At 39.3% G+C, this 17,742-nt stretch overlaps 1 long non-coding RNA gene across 1 annotated transcript in view; it reads right to left on the bottom strand.

Annotated features, from left to right (window-relative positions):
- Positions 1 to 699: 699 nt before the first annotated feature.
- The window catches only part of LOC102485049 (uncharacterized), a 75,422-nt gene continuing 58,379 nt past the window's right edge, over positions 700 to 17,742 (bottom strand). The window contains exon 3 of the long non-coding RNA XR_337590.3: positions 700 to 1,783. This is a non-coding gene — a long non-coding RNA (uncharacterized LOC102485049). The remainder of the gene's footprint in view (positions 1,784 to 17,742) is intronic.

Raw genomic sequence — 17,742 nt, 5'->3', positions numbered from 1 at the left:
TTGCAAGCTGCTGGGTCTGGGGCTTCAAGTATGTGGGAGTCCAGAGCCTTAGCTATGACACCACCTACTGGCCCCCATAAATGCCTATTTGTAAACCATCCGATCTATGGTATTTTGTTATGCCAGCCTTAGCAGACTACGGCAGTGATGTGGTAGTGATCTCAGTGATTTATTAACTTATTTCCTGCCTGTAAAGTAGTATGCAAATTATTATGGCTCTTACACGCCATCGGTATGAACTCATTTGCAGAGGCAGACAAGCATCCATAGGACATTTCTGGACAGAGTTTTCAGGTGTGCTACCTTGCATGCACACAGGAAGTGGTGACAGCAAGTACTGTAGGATTGACTCCAAAGCCTCTTGTACTCAGAGGAAATGGCAAGAGAAAATCATGGAACTTGTGGGTAACAAGCCACTGTAAGAGCTAAGAATGACTCAGGTAGGTGACCACTAATGAAACCAAAATTAGGGTTTACTGGTGTAAACACTAGCTTCTCTACATATATTGATATCTAAGGAGATGGTACTAGAATTTTACTATGGCCAAAATCCTACCGGCTCAGAATTATTAACAGATTAGAGAGTGCTGGAGGATTTCCTGATCTTAACTGGAGCAGCATCACCTGCTGGACACCATCAACATGTGAATTCTCCTACCCTGATGGAACTGAGCAAAGTTTCTAGATCCCTCTGCTGCTCCTCTTCTGGACCCTCTTCTTGTTTCCTGCTACTGCCAGATACTTCTTTCCTGTGCTCATAAATACAAATGGCCTATGTATGTGTTGTTTTCATTGTTTCCTGAAGATTTGTTTCTTATATATGATGTATGTTAGGTGAATGAATCCATGAAATCTGTCAGGGAGTTTTTAATAAGAAAGATAGTCCTTGATTTTGCAGAGTAATGCCTTGAAAAGGGGAGCTAATCCATGAGTATGTTGCTTCAAAAGCTCAGTTCTTTTCCCAAATACAGTTGTGTATGTGAGTGTGTGTGTGTGTGTGTGTGTGTGTGTGAAAGTAGCATAACTTGCCTAGTTTCCTGACTCTGTATCTGACCAGACCTCTAGGCTCCAAATCATTCTTCTGCCTCACATCTCCTACTTCACCCTTAACCCTTGCTGGCTCCCCAGACATTGAGACTAATCCTGACCTTAGTTAGAGGATCAGTTCTAGCAGTATGAGTGTGGGACTTGTTAGAAGATGTGGTTCTGGAGCCTTATCTCCAAGCCCACTCCCCTTAGCTCAATCTCTAGCCCCTGTACTCAATATTGCCCTTTTCCTGTTAGGTCTGTACCCCTTTCTCAATTATCTTCCTAGATCGTTCACTTTCTGGGGCTCTCATGACAGGGAACTGTTGGGAGAAAGATCTGAATGGAAGAAAACTTTGGGTCGGTCAAGGATAGCTGAAATGTAGAATTGGGGAGGTTGTGTACCAGCAAAGCACAGCGCCAGGGAAGTGAACGTGTAGGAAGTTAATTAGATTGTTACTTTGTCGCCAACATCTACAGAAGGGAAGGAAAGGAAGTCAGACTGTGATGTAATCTCAAATAAAGTCTCAGCTGCTTCTGTGAGGAGTTCTGAAGATGGGATGAACCTTCAGAGGTGGTTTACCTCCAGGGCAAGAGGTCCCAGCCTTCATACCGTCCATTAGCCGCTGGCCACAGGCTTCCATCACAGGTCATGACTTGGCTGAGCAGGATCTCTCTAGCAGTAACACTCTAACGGGGCTGATCCAGAGGGCTGCCGTCCCACAGTGAGAAGAATAAGCACACACAATCTCTGGCACTGAGGGAGAGAAGAAAAGAAAGAAGGGAGGGAAGGAAGGAAGGGATACATTGAACTAAGTAAAGTGTAAATATTTATTGATTTATTTGCTTTTAATTGCTAGAGGGTGTGTGGTTTGGGTAGGGGAGAAAGCACTTCCCCAAAAGGGCACGGTAATACCACAATCCCTTTTCCTCTATTTCTCCTTCCCATCAAGATTTTGGGCATGCACACACAAATGCCCAGTGTGATTTTCAAGCTGCTGAGGTTGATATTCAAACCATGGTTGGCCATGTGGGATCCTGCTCCCTTAACCACTATGTTATGGGGGCTGGCCCAAGTGTAAAGAATTTTAGCTAGTACTTCAGTAACAATGATAAAACCAACTATGTAGACTATAAATTATGTGGTCCCAAAAAGGCAATTTCCCATAATCTTCAAGAGTTGATGAAAATATTCACACAAGACTCACCATGACTTAGATTAATGTGAACATTCCAGCATACATTAATTTAAGTATATGTAACTATAATAATAACAACAACACATAACTGTGTTTACTATGTGTGAGCATTGTTTTAAGAAGTGTGTGTGTTTTGAAAACCTCACAATTCTATAAAGCAGATATTTTTATTATCCCCACTTCAGAGATGAAGAAGTCAGTAAATAATATAATATACACTGGGTTGTCAGAAGAGTCATAACACATTTTTGCATAGAAAAACATGTCATGACTTTTCTGACAACCAAATAGTAAGAAATATAGTATAGAGTCAATGTCAATTCTCAAGAATGTTATAACCACTTTGCCAGCAGCACAAAGGAAGAATCTGTCTTTCCCTTTCCTGTCTCTGTATCTAACCCATTGACTAGACCTCTAGGCTCCAAATCTTCCTTTTGCCTCACATCTCCTACCTAACCTTTAACCCTCCCCAGACTCTGAGACTAATCTGGATCTTAGTCAGAGGACCTAGCAGTATGAGTGTGGGACTTATAAGAAGATGCAGTTCTGAAGCCTTATCTCCAAGCCCACTCCCCTTAGTTCAATCCCTAGACCCTGCACTCAACATGGCCCTTTTCTTGTTATGTCTGTACCCCTTTCTCAATTATCTTCCTAGATCATCCACTTTCTGGGTCTCTCAATTGGGGGGGGTTGCACTGTTGGGAGAAAGATCTGAAAGGAAGAAAACTTTAGGTCTGTGGGGATGGTTGCAAAACAGAATCAGGGAGGCTGCATAGCACAGTGCCAGGGACAGGGGGAATGTGTGTGTGTGTGTGTGTGTGTGTGTGTGTGTGTGTGTGTGTGAATATGTAGGAAGTTCATTCGATTATAACTTTGTACACCCAGATCTCTGCTAAAGCCTACATAGAGGCAAGAATGATAATAGCCCTGGTGCCTCCAGGACACTGGAGAAAGCTATTTCAAGGGCAAACACATTTGATTGACCCCAAAGAATGAGAGGTTGTTCTTTCCAGAAGAGAGAGTAGAATCAAGAGAGTTAGACAATAATCTTTACCCTACTTCCTGCTTCTCTTTTTCACTAATTATGCCTTCAGGTTCTGTACAACCAGCTCCCAGATTCCTCTGGAGAAAGTTGGTGACCATTTTGACCAAAGATTGATTGTACCACACCCTACTACAGTCATGTGCATTAGAATATTTAACTCTTTTGTTTTCCTAATAATCTCTTTTTCACATTTACTTGTGAGCCCCTTAAGAGACTTATTACTTAACAGTGTCTTCTGTGCTAGGACAGTGACTGAGGCTGAAATATTTTAAAGGAATTGGTTGGTTGTCCATTGAAGCAGGCTAAGGGTAAACCATGGAAGATACACCCACCCCCCTAGACCTTGTAGTCATGGTGAGCCAACTATTTGTTTACAAAGGCCTCATTTCAAAGTTTTTGGAGGGCAGGACAGAGAACTAGGCTGGCAGAGTAATTTTTCAGGAATCTGCTCCTATTTGCAAGGTGTTGCATCATAAAATCAAATCTAAGTATGTTTATGTGGCATATTCATTTTTTCCTTCTTACTGAAGATGGGAGAGAGGAGGAGGTGATACAGAGGAAATGTCTTTGATTTCCCATTCAAAACAATAGTATAATTTCAAATCTTATAAGCCATCACACAGTTCTGTTGGTTGATTGTTTTTTAGTGATTCTATCCTGCCAGGAGACAATATAAATAACTTGTTGAAATTTCATTCCACAGTCCTGGGAATTTTTACAAATAAAATAACACATGTGCTGAGACAAATTACACACTTCAAAATCTGTCACTAACATCAGTTTCGCATAAAAAACTACTCAGCAACTGTTACAGTGGCATTTCTTTTGCTGATGGTGGAAATAATGTGTGAATAGCTATGTTAATTTAGAGACAATTTCCAATTCACAACTACATAAAAAAGAAAGATTAGTTCAATAGGCAATGTTCAACAGTGGAGTTTGGTTAGACTTTATTGTTGATTTACTATATCTTGACAGACCAGTATGATTGAAATAAATTAAATGTTAGACATACTTAATATTTGATATGCTATATGTCATCATAACAGCAAAGTGCTTAGATCACATTATTGACTGCCTTTGGATTTTTAAAAATAAAAATCATTCTTCAGATGAATACCATTTCATTATTGCCTGCACAGCCTGTCAAATTAAAAAATATAATAGCAAGAAGAGAGACTGCAGAGTGAGCAGCAGGGATAAGTACAGAGCTGCAGAGAGTATGGCTCATATCCTCCCACATGCCTCTGAACTCTCAGCTGAAACTCCACAGCTCAGCCCAGGTCTACCTATTCCCTAGAAACTGTGAGGCCTTTGTAATATTCAGCTCCAAAGTAAAAAGCACAGGTTGCTTGATGAGCATCAGGGAAACGAAACTACAGAGATATTAGAAATTAGAAAGACATGTATAATCTATCCAAGAAATTAGAAAGACATGTATAATCTATCAGATGACCAGAAACCACTGCAGAGGAACAAGAAATAAGAGAAAGCAAGAAAATATCTTTCCCTTAAGGTAAAAGAACAACCCTTCATCATCCACAGACAGTACAATAGAACTCGTGGAGATGTCTGATAAAGAATTCAGGCTATTCATAGTGACAAAACTGAATGAGATGCAAGAGATGAGAGACAATGAAATCCAGAAGGTACAAGAGAAAAGAGACAACAAGTTTCAGAAGGTGAGGAAGTTCTTTCACAATTTGAAAAGAAGAAATATGTGCCATAAAAAAAGAACCAAATGGACCTGTTAGAGAAGAAGGGTTGTGATAAAAGAAATCAAAACCTCCCTCAAAATTATTAAAAGCAGGTTAGATCGAGCAGAAAATCAAATCTCAAATGTTGAAGACAAAACCTCTGACCTAGAAAAAAAATCACCAGAAAGACAGAAAACAATCCTCAAAAATAAGAATAATATACGAGAAATACTAGATACCATTGAACACCCAAACATCTGTGTAATCGGTATCCCAGAAGGTAAAAGAAAACTAATAAGGGCATTGATAACCTAGTCCAGGAACTCCTGGAAGAAAATTTTCCTAACTTGGAGAGGCAGTCAAATATCCAGACCCAAGAAATACAAAGGACATCTAATAGAATCAACCCAAGAAGATCTTCTCCAAGGCACATCATAGCCAGACTCGCCAAATCCACAGACAGAGACAAGATACTAAAATAGGCAAGAAATGTCAAGTTACTTACAAAGGTTATCCCATCAGGCTAACATCAGACCTCTCATCAGAAACAAGGCAAGGAAATGAATGGGAAAATAAATACAAAGTGTTAAATGAAAAACAATTTCAACCAAGAATACTATACCCGGCAAGATTATCCCTCATATGTGAAGAAAAGATGAAAACATTCTCAGGTAAACAAAACCTGAAAGAATTTACCAACACCAGAAGTTCTGAAGCGAGTCCTTTACCAGGAAAACTAAAGGCAAAAAACAGAAATAACAGAACAAAAATCAAGCAAGAAAAAGCTAGGGACAAGTCTGGAAATATCAATAATAGCATTGAATGCTAACTTACAGGATTTAAATGGAAAGATCAGACCACAGTAACACTGCAAATTCAACAGAAGAGAGATTAATTACATGAGACTGGACTGGTGAAATGGAATTTTATGACTTTTGAGTAAAACATTAGTGATTTTTTTACTATGCTTTGTTTCTAGATTTAAGATTTGCTTTTCCAGATTTTCTTTCTTTTGAGCTGTTGATAGGTATAGCAATTTGTTACAATGTCTTCTTTTGCTTGTTTGTTTGTTTTTTTAAATTGAAACACAAACTTTTCTCCCTTCTTGACCCCTCTGGAATTGGAAAATATTTGTTAGTATTCTTATTTTGTGGCAGAAGGGTTATCTGCATAAGTTCAATAATACCTGTTGCCTTGCATCAGAAATTGGAAATACTCGTCATTGCCAGGGCTTTGACTGGAATGTCATATCTGGAGATATGACCAGAAAATTATGAACTAAAGTAGATCTCAAGAAAGTCATCAGAAGCTCTTGGAAAGATTGTCTGGCACCATAAACAGTTCTGCCTAGCAGAGAGGATTAGAGAAGCCATATGAAAGAATTCATACCATAAAATAACCTGGACTTTTCCAGCCCAGCATGCTAAACAATAGAGATTGGAAAAGAGCAGCCACAACCACAGGATTACCTTGAGGAAGACTTTGAAGGAAGAAAAAGACTGATCTTTGCTAACAGGTGATAAACCACAGAATACTTGGTAAGCAGAACTGAGTTGGGAAGGTTCATGTGTGAATTGTGTGTTGGGTGTTTGCTTCTCAACAGTTGACATGTAAATATTTTCTCAAAAATATTTAAAACCATACTGTCTCTGTTATAGAGTCACAAATAAAATTATAACAAGTATTTTGAAAGTTATATAACTCTTTAAAATTCGGGTTTTTTTTTTTTTGAAAGTTTGGAAGTTGTTTATTAACTGTTAAGAACTATGAAAGCCAAAATTTTTTACATATAAAGTAAATGTCTGTGGGAAAATGTAAATAAATAAATGAAAAAAAAAAATAATAGCTACCTTTATTCCCATTTTCAAGCAAGACAGTCATCAAAATTTTGAAGTCAATTACAGAATATTAAACAAGTCATTATTGGGGCCAGCAGATGGGATAATGGTTACATTGTTGGACTTCCACATAGTTGACCATGGTTCAAATCCCAGATTCAGCAGCTTAAAACTCATGCTGAGCATGTGTGCATGCAAACCCAAGATTCCGAGAGAGAAATGAAGAAGGGATTGTGGTGTGGCCATCCCCCCTGGGGGGTGATTCTCGCTTTCTGTCTCTCTGTCTCTCTGGAAATGAGAATGTTTATACTTCATGGCAATCTCAGAGCTTTTTTGATATATCTCTGCATGGAGGCTTCAACCATTCCCAACTTCATGTTTTATGTTAGATGCTCCCCACTCCAAACTGCAGCTTTCAAAACTTTGTGTGTATATACGTGGAGGGATGAAAGGGTCTTTAAAAGTCACTCTTTGAGAGTTGAGTCCAGTCTCTCTCCCCTGCTGCAAAACCTGGCTGCAGTGGTCCTTACACCCATCCCAAAGGCTTCCTTTGAATAAAATTTTTGTTTCCATCTTTTTTATTAAGAATTATTTATTCAATCATTTATTTATTGTTATTTATTTATTTAATTTGATGAGAGAAACTGAGAAAGAGAAAGGGAATGTGAGAAAGCAAGCCACCAGATCTGGGACTCGAACTGAGTCAGCCATGTGGGAGTCCAACATCTTAACTACCATGCTACCTTCTGGTCCCTCCTTTCCATGCATCTCTTTGTCTTCAATGAGATAAGCAACAGAAACCTACTTTGTTGTTGTTGTTGTTGTTTCTTCTAAAGAGATTTTTACTATAGGGCATGTGCACTTGCTGGAAAGACAGAGAGGCAGAAAGTGAGAAATTACACATTACACATCTGCTGGTCCCCAGAATCCTACTTGAATTAGCTGACATGAGAAAAGCAATTATGATTTATATCAAAGTTTCTACATTGACAACTAGGAGGCACAGTTTGGTCTCAAGCGGGATTAAAATCTGGAATTTGATTTTAATGAACTCATGCAGTTGCATGTCAGTCTCCACACCGTTCTTTCTGGGACTGCAGACTCTCATCATTGACTTTCTTTGTGTATGAACATCATTCTTACTCTGGAAAATAGGCTTTGTCAGTTTGCTTTTGTCCACAGCAGAAGATAGGCTTATTCTGTTTCAGGGATAAAAAGGGTGACCAGTCTTTCCAAATATGGAGCCCCTTCTCACGCAAATACTTTATCTGGGGCCTGTGAATTTGGAATTGTTTTTTAAAATGGCATGCTATGGGACCAGCAGATGACATAATGGTTACATTGCTGGACTCCCATGTAGTCAACCTCAGTTTGAGTCCCGGACCCATGGCTTAAAACTCATGCTGGGTATGTGTGTGTGCGTGCCCAAGATCCCAAGAGGAGAAGAGATTGTGATGTGGCCATCTGCCAGGAGGTAATTTCTTTGTTTCTGTCTCTCTGTCTCTGTCTCACCAGTGAGCACATGTTCCCTTTAGCAAAAAATCTCTCTCTCAAAAAAAAAAAAAAAAAATGGCATGCTCATTTCCACTAACCTTTCATTGAATTGCACTGTTTCTTCAACTATAAATGTAGGCAACAAACCACAGTAGAACTTGCAGGGCCTCAAACTTTGTCACTGTGATCGACATGATGTGCTACTCGGTCCTCTTTCCGAAAAGAGGATTAACTTCCACCTTCTGAGAAACTGTCGGCAGAATGCCCTGAGCTCTCAGCCCTGGACGGTCTGCTTCCAGGGGCTGACTATGTTCAGTGATTGATCCATGCTGGGATGTACAAATGCTAGCCCTCTCCTCTGACTCACGACAATGCTGAAGGGTCCCCTTATTTTCAGACTTCCTGTGAGGTCCGCAGGGACTTCCATTCAGACGGCATCATTGCGCAATGGCATCCTACTCTGCTCAATTGCATCTTGCCTTCTGCTTCCTCTTGCCTTTCCTGGTGTTGATGCCAAAAGTACTTCCTAATTAACTCTCCAAATGCCAGTTTAGATTCTGCTTTTTGGAGAACCTGAACTGAACGGTCACTAATACAAGGGATCAATATTCTCATATCACTTCACAATAAGATATCTTGAAATATATGTGCTCACCCTTACTTCAGCATTTCATTAGTTATCAGGCTGTTGGAGCTTGTTACTTGATACATCAATAAAAAGAAAAACACACAATTTGCTGTATAAAAACTTTTTAAAAATATTTAAACTAGTTCAGTTAATTGGCTTTATTTTGTCATCCATGCATTTTATTTATGCATCTTAAAATATTCTGAGAAGGAGTCTATAGGCTTCACAACTGCCAAAGAACCCCTGGGAACTCTCTTGGGAGATCCTGTTCTTTCATGGGGCTTCAAACACCACCCTTGTGCTAAAGCAACCATCATTTTCATCTGCAGCTCAGACTTTACACTTCTCCATTGCTCCATAGCCACTCAGAGAAACCTCAGCAACAGCCTCTTAAGTGTTCTTTTTCCACCGTCATTCCTCACTCCCATCTATTCCCCACACAGACATCAGGATAATTTAAAAAAATATATAGCACAAATATTTCTGGAATGAATACTAAAATAATAGTCAATATTCCCCAGAACCAGCAGTTAGTGTAATGGCTATGTTGCTGGACTCCCACATAGTCAACAGTGGTTTGAGTCCTGGACCCGGTGGCTTAAACTCATGCTGGGCGCATGTGCATGCATGCCCAAGATCCCGAGAGGAGAATGAAGGAGAAGGGATTGTGGCGTGACCATCCCCCCTGGGGGGTGATTTCTCACTTTCTATCTCTCTGTCTCTCTCTGTCTGTCTGGCGAGCGCACACGCCCTATAGCAAAAACCTCTCAAAAAAAAAATAGTCAACATTCCCCAAATGTTAACCATGACCCAGACTTTCTGCTATTATTGCATTTAATTTCTCTCCCTCTCTCTCTCTCTCTCTCTCTCTCTTTTTTTTTTTTTTTTTGGCACACTTGCCAGAGAGAGACAAAGAGGAAAGTAGAGAGGGAAAACAAACACCAGTGGGGCATGGTCACAGTGCAATCGCTTCTCCTCAATGTCTCCATCCTGTTGGGATTTGGAGTACACATACGCATGTACCTGGCATGATTTTCAAGCTGACAGGGCTGGGATTCAAGCCTTCTGGTCAGCCGTGTGAGATCTCACTCCCTTAACCACCAGGCCATGGGGCCAGCCTTTGCATTTAATCTTTTTTTTGTTTTGTTTTTTTAGTTTTTTGTTTTGTTTTGTTTTGTCATAGAGTGTGTGGACTCACAGGGAGAGACAGAGAGAGGCAGAGAAAGGGAAAGTGAGAAATCATGTCCCAAGGTGGATAGTCACACTGCAATCTTCTCCTCCATTCTCCTCTCAGGATTTTTGGGCATACATGCATACGCGTGTAGCATGATTTTCAAGTCTCTGGGTCCAGGACTTGAACTGCAGAGTTGGCTATGTGAGATCCAGCCACCTAAACTTTCTTGCCACCTGCTGGCCTGCATTAAATCTTTTTGACAGGACTATGTGTTAGAGATTGTCACGATTGCCCTTCTGCATATAGAAAAACTAAGGAATAGAGACGAAGCATTGTTTTTCAAAATCATGTAGCTCATAGTAAGTGGCAGAACTGAGACCATGATTTCAGAGCCCAAGTTTGCTCTCTATCTTATGTTAAAATAATCTTTTTTTATGAAAAATTTCAAACATATCCCCAAATAAGGAGAAATATGAGAGGTCTTCAAGAAATAAATGGAAAATACATATTATTAAAAAACTATAAATGTATTTCAAAATGTTTTGCACCAAAATAAATTCTTACTTTAAATTCATTTTTTCTTTAAATTTTCGAAGTTCTATCATATAATAATCTCTCACTTACTATCACCAGACTCAACAATTTTCAATGTTTTTACATTCAGTTTCATCTATCATTTTCTCCTTTTCACTCTTACTTTTATCTTTATATCCCAGAATTTTAAAAAAAATGTTGCTCTTTACTTATTTTTATTTATTTCATGAGAAAAAGAGAGACAAGCTCTCCTACAGGGCCTTCCTGCCATCATCCACCTCCAGTCTCAGTAGGCATGCCCAGGAAGGTCCCAGGAAATGAACACATGACTTTTCCAGTTGCGGTACCACTGAACTAACCACCTGGCCCCAACCCCAGAATTTTTTTTTTTAAAGAGATTTTTGCCTTAGGGTGCATGCACTCACTGGAGAGAGAGACAGACAGACAGACATAATGAGAGGGAAAGTGAGAAATCACTTCCCCAAAGGGATCCCAGCTGCAATCCCTTTTCCTCCATTCTCTTCCTGGGATCTTGGGCATGCATACACACATGCCCAGCATGGTTTTCAAGCCACTGGGTCTGGGATTTGAACTGCAGTCGGTCATATGGGAGTTCAGTATTGTAACCTCTGTGCTATCTGCTGGTCCCTATCCCAGATTATTATTTATTTATTTATTTTTCATTTCATTTTCTTTCATACATTATATCACGTCATTATTTGTCTTATAAAATGGATATTTCAACAGGTGTATCCCAGATTATTTTAAAACAAATACCAGACATCATAGAATTTTGCCCAGCACAATAATGGAGCCACTACCCCGTAGTGTACTTCAGTAGAATAATGGTAAATGTATATATGTGAGTATGTGATGTATGTTTACACACACACACACACACATATATATATACATTTAGTGAGTATTTTTTCATCTATTTTATGAGATTGAGTGGTATATTCTAATATAGTCTCTGTCTTGTTGTACACACAAACACACGCACACACATAGAAGTATCAAAAAAGTTAATAGGAAATGCATATTATGAAAAGACTATGAATGGGTCTCTAAATACTTTTGTACCAAAATTAACTTGTATTTTAATTCTATTTTCTATGAGGCTTTTGAAGTTTCTTTGTCTATAGAAAACTTTATAGTTAAAAGTGTAAAAGGTGCAGTTATATTACATTTTGAAAAGGATTACCCATTTTGTTTACATATGTAATTCTCATTGTTCTTGGGTGTATTAACAGATGTGACTAATCATCGGCACTGACTCACAAAGGATTGATAAGTTATTTCAGATCACCCATCCAAAAGAAAAAAGAAAAAAAAAAGGTAGCATTTTCCAGCATATAAATTCTTTCCCCATTGTCCTCAAAAGCTAGAATTTTATAGCATACTTTTCTTTTGGTCCTAAACATATAAATTTTATTTCTCAAAAAATGCTGAGGTATTTGAGATCATCAATAAGAAATTCATGCAGCTTTCTTGAAAGCGTTATGAGCCAGGTCCTAGGGACTTGTCTCTAAGGCAGTCAGCATAAAATAGTCATTTCCCATTACCATAAAGCACTGAATTCTGGCATCTCTTTTACCTGAACCAAGTCCCTGCTTGGGACTGCTATCTTGAAATATTGTTCAGGGCTGAATATCTATTGCAGTACGTATAAGGTGGAATCAGAGTTCATTGCTACATTTGTTGAGGTTATTGGCATGATGGATTATAGGGACTCAACCAGAGTGCATTTAGCATCATGACTTAGTAAAGCTGCTGAATGGGGAACATTTGTTCTCTTTTTGTTTTATGATAATGTCTTTATTAGAGAAATAATATATATACATTGTTGAACACTGGGAAATACTAAAAATATAAGGGAATGAAAATTGCTGATGATCCCACCACCAAGAAATAATATTTTTCAATTATTTGATTTCAGATTTTTTTCATTATGAAATTGCTAATATTTTATTCTCTTGATCTGTAAAAAGTTAACATGTGCGGTTACCCTAATATATCTAAATAATGTCATATCCATATTATTTTATGTACTGAAGAGCATTACTAAACAGATTGTAGTTTGCTTTTCTCATGTAACAGTATAAGTTAAATACTTGCTTATAATATAAAAACTTTTTGAGGACCGGGAGATGGCATAATGATTACATTGCTGGACTCCCATGTAGTCTACTACAGTTTGAGTCCTGGACCCAGTGGCTTAAAAGTCACAGTGGGCACATGTGTGGGCATGTCTAAAATCCTGAGAGGAGAATGGAAGAGAAGGGACTGCAGCATGACCATCCCCCCCCGGGGGTAATTTCTCGCTTTCTGTCTCTCCAGTGAGTACATGTGCCCTATTGCAAAAATATCTCTAAAAAAAAAAATTATTGTGAATGACTACTATAATCCGATATATGGATTTACCACTAATTACCTAGTGACTAATTACCTAATGATTTCTCTGCTATTGGACATATCAGTTGTTCACAATTTGTCACCATTACAAATAATGTTCTGATAAACACCTCTATACACAATTATTTGTGGGTAGTTCAGATTATTTTTATTTCTAGAAGTGGGATTCTTGGTTACTAGCTATAAATATTTTATAGTCTGTTGATACATATGATAAGGAATTTTATTTCAAGAAAAAACATATTCTATGAATCAATGGCTATGTTTGTTTTTATTCACCTCTATTTCTAGTGTCTGAAATATTTTCTGTCACATTGAAACAGTCAGTAAAACATTTGTTCAATGGCTTAATGTATGACATTAATGAAAGTAAAGAAAGCTTCTGAAAATAGTCACCAGGACATGCATGTATCTTTTGGGTTTCCAGTGACAAGCCTACTCACCCTGTGTTCGTTATTCTGCAGCACTAACAAGTGATATTGTTCTAGTGGTTATTATCTCACTTTTCAGTCTCTCTTATGTATTATTTATACACACTCACATACACATGCAGAGGGAGCAAGAACTTGCCAGAGAGAGACAGAGAGACATACACACACAGAAAGAAAGAAAGCATCCCCAGTGGGGTATAGTCATGCCATAATTCCTTCTCCAATTCTCCATCTCAGTGGGATTTGGGGCATATATACATGCCTGGTGTATTTTTCAAGCTACCAGGGCTGGGATTCAAATGGTGGTCAACTATGTGGGATCTGGCTCCCTTAACTATTGAGTCACAGGGCTGTTCCTCAGGGATATTTTATAGTGGTTGAAAAATTGAATGCTCACATTAGGTAAACTGTAGCATAAACATTTACCAGTTGTTCATGTGGGGATATATAACTTCTTTGGGCCTTAATTTTCTCTATAAAATGGGAAGGTTGACAGCATTAACTTCACTGAGGTGTCATGAGGATAAAATAGGATCATTTGTAGAGCTACATTATGGTGCTGAGCACATAGCAATTGCTCAATTAACGTTTTATGTTCTTATATTCTAATATTGACAAATTCTGAGAATATTTTTCCCCAAAAGGAAAGGTAATGATTCTAAGTAAACATCTCAAAAATGAGTCAAACAGTACAATGGAGAAAACACAACTCTCAGAATTTTATATGATTTTATAACCTTTGAAATTCCTCGCTGGTTGTTTTTATCATCTCAGGTCTATTTCAACCTCTAGTGACTGGCAGAAAAATCACAGGAGAAAGAGCCCCTCTCACAGGAGAGCATGGTAGGAATAGCTGTGGAGATTGGTGCTCTACTCTACATCCAGTCTTTTCAGGGATTTGGAAGAGAGAGCAGGAAATTGGTGAGTATTTGAAGGTCTGCACTGATGCGAACAGAAGAGAGAGTGTGGGGAAGAGGCATACAAGGAGAAAGGACTTTCAGACTTGAAGCTTCAGACCTCAGTGAGCTCCTGGTATCATGTAGCTGGTTTGAGTCATAGCATAGATGCCAATCACTACAGCAATCAAGGGCAGGCAACGTCATACTAAGAATGGACTCCCAGCAGACTGGCAGAGGACTGGCCCTAGAGGGGGGTAGCTGGTGTTGAGAGCAGAGATCAAATCAAGCCTTAGTTTTCTCAGATGTGCTCTGTCCAGTCATTTATTCTATAAACTATTACTGAGAGTCTACCATGTGCCAGGCACTGATGTGGGCTCAAGGTAATCAGCAGTGAACAGACAATGCAAATCTCCCACCCTTTGTGGCATTGTACTCCAGTGGGAGGATATAGACAGTAAATAATAGATATGATACACATGTAAGTGATGGTGTATATGCAAGAAGGTGGCAAATGTTCTAGGACAAAAGGACTTGGCAAATATGGCTGGTCAAGGGGGTAGCTTATAAGAGTAAATTAAGTTAATAAGAGTAGACTTTGTTCAAGAAGTGACACTAGAGCCAAGGCTTGGAGGAGTAAGGAAGCGGGCAGTGCAGATACAGGAGTGTTCTAGGCAGAGGACCAGCAAACATTTACAGGGCCCCAAGGTGGAAGTATGTCCATTTTTGTTTTGTTGTTGTTCTTAGAGGTTTTTCCTATAGGGTGCATGCACTCGCCAGACAGAGACAGAGAGACAGAAAGCGAGAAATCACCCCCCAGGGGGGATGGCCATGCCGCAATCCCTTCTCCTCCATTCTCCTCACACAGACATGCCCAGCGTGAGTTTTAAGCCACCGGGTCCAGGACGCGAACTGCGGTCGACTACACAGGAGTCCAGCGACATAGCCATTACGCTAACTGCTGGTCCCCGAAGTATGTCCATTTTTGAGATAAAACAGGGAGTGCTGGAGCAGAGTGAGTGAGAGAGAGAGTGGTAGGAAATAAGAGCAGGAGGATGAAGACAAGGCTGGTTAGCAGAGAACACAGGAGGCTTCTGTAATGTTGAGTATTCCTGAGTTGAAGTTTCTCAAATTATGTTCTATCAACAATGCATTTTCTGCAACAGGGTTTTTCTTGGCCCAGGATGCGCAAACAGAACGTAGGTACAAAGAATGTACTTCATTCATTCATTCATTCCTTTATATAATTATTTAATTTTATTTATTCATTCATTTATTTTAATTTGACCAGAGAGAAAGAAAGTGGGAAAGCAAACCACCAGGTCTGTGGACTTGAACCATGGTCAGCCGTGTAGAAGTGTCCAGAGCCTTAACCACCACGCCACCTGCTGGTCCCCCAAAGAACATACTCCTAATTTCTGGTCACTTAGTCACTCTCCAAGGTCTAGAGGCAAACCCAGGGGAATATGAATATGTAGGAGGAAAAGGTGAGAGCTAGACAGGTCCTTCCAGGGTATTTGCTTTGGGAGATGTGGGACATATCAGCAGTACTGCAAGGCTCTGGAACCTAGTTTTGCGTTCATGGCCTTAAACTTCCCATCCCTTCACAAACATATGGGGGCCTTTTCAGTCCTCTAGTGAATTATCTCTCCCTGGAGATCCCCACGCAGAAAGAACTTGCTAAGGTGGGAAGGTCTAATTCTTCAAAAGGAAACTTTTCCACTAGGAGGATCTACTTAATGATTAACTAAAGCACTCATAATAATGAAGAGGAGGCGGATGTGATTAAGGACTCTGATTATTCAGGACCTTTGTATGAGTAAATGTATCACTTCAAAATTTTCCAGCTTTGGAGTCAAAAGCTAAAGCAATTATTTACAATTTAAGATTTGGGAGACAGAAAATATTATGCTTTTAAGAATTGTTTACAGCTTTGCCAAACAGATTTCTCATTTTTAAACACATGCACTCTCTTTATGGAAACCCAAAGCTTCATTTACTTAAATTTCAGGGATGTTTGAGAGATTCCAATAGCCATTTAGAATCTACATTATGTCTCTGTTTTCAACTCATATCAATACATATAATTCTAAATTGTTAAAGAAAATATCAGAAAACTCTACTGAGAGGTGGGAGTTAAATTAGCAATAGGAACCAGGTTATGATTAAGCCACTTTGAAGAACTACTCTTTTTGGAAGCTTTATACCTATCATCTTAATAGACATCTAACAAATCTTTTTAAAACATCTTTCATGGGCCAGCCCAATAGCTTAGTGGTTAAAAGAGCTGAATCCCACATGTCTGATCTTAAGCCACATCTCAGTCCCAACAGCTTGAAAAACATGCCAGTTATGAGTGCATGCATATCCCAAATTCTCACAAGATGGAGAAATGAAGAAAAGATTTTGGCATGACCACACCCTGGGGTTGCTTTCTCCCTTTCTCTGTCTTTCTCTGGTGAGTGCACATACCATCTAGCAATTAAAAAAAAAAAAGTCTTTCATGAGAGTAATGGGCAGAGAGAAAGAAAGAAAAGCAACAACCTCTACAGGGTCTCACACTGCAAACCCCACCCCCCAGCCTTGCCAGGTAGCTGTGATCATGGGTATGCGTGCCCAGCACTTACAGACTGACCAAGGAACCTAACCTGCAGTCTCCCACATGGCTCCAGCTTTTCTTGAGTAGTTCATTGCCCTTCGCTACCTAGCAGGCCCTACATACTTCTTTATTATTAGAGCTGACTTTAGATCTTAATCTCAAACACAGATTTCCCTTCCAGATAAAACTCCAGATCAGATCAGGTTGCTCAGGTATAACATTTGCCAGGCTGACCACAACCTTCTAACCAGTAGCTGCAGGAAGACAAGCCTGAAGTCACCCAGATTTTTCCCTGGAACAGGATTTCCTCAGTCTTATTTCCAAAAATGGAGCTTCCATCCTTTTAGTTGTTCATACTAAAAATCTAGAAGCTACCTTCTTATTCTTCCTACTATCAAGACCATGTACTTCTAAAAATGGGCTAATCCCAGCAGCTGCATTTCAGAAAGATGTCATTTCTCTATGACCCTCCTTCCATCTCTTCTGCTACAATCCTGGTCTGTCATCACAGCTGGCCTCAGTTATTGTGAGAGCTGCCTAAACAGTGTCCAAGCTCCCAAGCTTATCTTCCTAATGTCAATTGGAGTATTTTTTTTTTTTAATTCTGTGTCTGAAGACCAACAGATGGTGTAATGGTTATAGTCCTTGGATTCCCACGTAGTTAACCAAGGTTCAAGTCCCAGACCCAGTGGCTTAAACTCACACCGTGCATGCATGCCCAAAATCCAGAGAGGAGAATGGAGGAAAAAGGATTATGGTGTGGCCT

Source organism: Tupaia chinensis, unplaced genomic scaffold, assembly GCF_000334495.1.
Source record: "Tupaia chinensis unplaced genomic scaffold, TupChi_1.0 Scaffold147458_1, whole genome shotgun sequence".
Taxonomy (NCBI): Eukaryota; Metazoa; Chordata; class Mammalia; order Scandentia; family Tupaiidae; genus Tupaia; species Tupaia belangeri.
This window is presented reverse-complemented; position numbering and strand designations above follow the sequence as displayed.